This window comes from Pundamilia nyererei, unplaced genomic scaffold, assembly GCF_000239375.1.
Source record: "Pundamilia nyererei isolate P.nyererei 1_Seehausen unplaced genomic scaffold, PunNye1.0 scaffold00307, whole genome shotgun sequence".
NCBI lineage: Eukaryota > Metazoa > Chordata > Actinopteri > Cichliformes > Cichlidae > Pundamilia > Pundamilia nyererei.
This window is the reverse complement of record NW_005187708.1, coordinates 179,263-181,160: the sequence shown is the minus strand read 5'-3', so window position 1 is coordinate 181,160 and position 1,898 is coordinate 179,263.

Sequence of the window (1,898 nt, the reverse complement as noted above, 5' to 3'; positions counted from 1 at the left end):
CAGTCTGACCGGAGCCCTGACCGTCTACTGCGCATGCTCAGGAAGGGTCAAATTCCTTTGTCCTTGTTATCGTCCCAGGTTCAGGATCTTTGGTCCAAACCAGCGACGGACAAACGAAGCTTTGAATCTTAATTAAAAACAGTTCATTGCTATTTTAAACACAGGCCTCTGGTGACACCTGGCGGACAAACATATGAAGAGCAGCTTGAATCTGCCTCAGTGTGACTCTGTTCTCTCTGCCCACTGTTATGTCTATTTTTGTAATAAATCATTTTGATGATTAAACCTTCCTTCGTTAAACGTGTGTCATGGTTCTCCTTTCGCTGGTGACTTCTTGTTACTACTAACACCAGGCTGGGAGTATGTCTGTGCTGTGAGGTCCCTGCTTCACGTCATTATGCAATTAACCAGCAGACACATATGTTTATATAAAATACACTAAAACTTCTATAACTGTGCATTTCTTTTGTGCATTTTACACCTGGGAGCAGAATTGCTGATGAACTGGTTTTTATTTAGGACCAGGCAGAGCGTCTGGCTCCATGTCTCTGATCACTGATTCACTATCTGTCGCACAGAATCACCAAAACACAGCAAAACCCCACCAATGACCCACTTCCTTATAAACCATTAAATCAGGCACTGAAGCAGCCACGTGCTGAATGTCACTGATCACGTGACTATGTTCAGATGAACCACGCCTCGGCCATGTTTCTGAAGCAGCGCTTTGATGTTTTTCAACTTCAGCTTCAAACATTTATTTATCAACACGTTCAGTTCCAAATATTAAAAACATTGTTTTTAACACTCAGATTTGTCAGAGTTCAGACCTGAAACAAAAGTTTTTCCACAGCAGTCCAGAAAATTCTGAATACCTCAGCTGGAAATCCCAGAAATGATGGATAGTCAGTTTAAATGCTTCCCATCAGGAGAGGACCAGAACATCTGTGCTGGGAGGAAGTGTCTGTGAGGCAGTTCTTTATTTTAAGCCCCTCAGGTGACATGTTTCCTGGATGAGAAGCCTGTGTGTGTGTGTGTGTGTGTGTGTGTGTGTGTGTGTGTGTGTGTGTGGGCTGAGGCCAAACCTGTTTGTGGAACTGTGTCCACATCTGAGAGAAAATCCACCCATGCACTCATCAGGTGTTTGCTCCTGCTTCCACTCCTGGTTTTTCTTGGACTGTCATAACATAGTGCATTATGGGACATAAAGTGGTCGCCATGGTGGCCTGCTGCATTATAAACTGTCACAACCGCACACTTGACCAGAAGGGGACCCCCAGGGAAACGGCGTCAGATTTTTCCAGTTTCTCATGTGGAAGCAGCAACAGGGACCCGAGATCTCTGAGCTCACGAGGAGGTGGCGTACGGCCTGGGTGGAGCTGTGAGGTGGAGAAGCCTCACCTTCAGAGACTTCTTCATAAACACGTTGGTGCGCTCGCAGCACTTTCACGCCGGTGAGGCAGATTAAAATTAGCCTAGAATCTTGTAATCTAGGCTCAGCTGTGACCTCAGCTAAAATGCATTTACGACTCCCTGATAGGTCAGCAGGTGATATCCTTCACTTCCATTGGTAGTTATTTGCTTTACTCACCTGAGACTTGAGAGCGGTTTAACTCTGCACTCGTACACCTGCTGCTGCTTCAGTCATGAATTTGACCAACGGTCTGTAGTCGTTGCGTGGCTTCAGATCGCAGCTCTGGGATGACTGATGGATGCCTCATGGTCCTCGCACTTCTCACCTGATGCGCTCCCTTTGGAAACTCTTCATCTGAAAACTGGGTGGTAGCCCGAGACCCGACCATCATCAGCTCTCATCGCTGGATGAGCCACTGCAGGAAGTTTAGCTGGTCTGAAACAGAAGTTTGACGTCCGTCGTGAAACCCCCAAAACACACACAC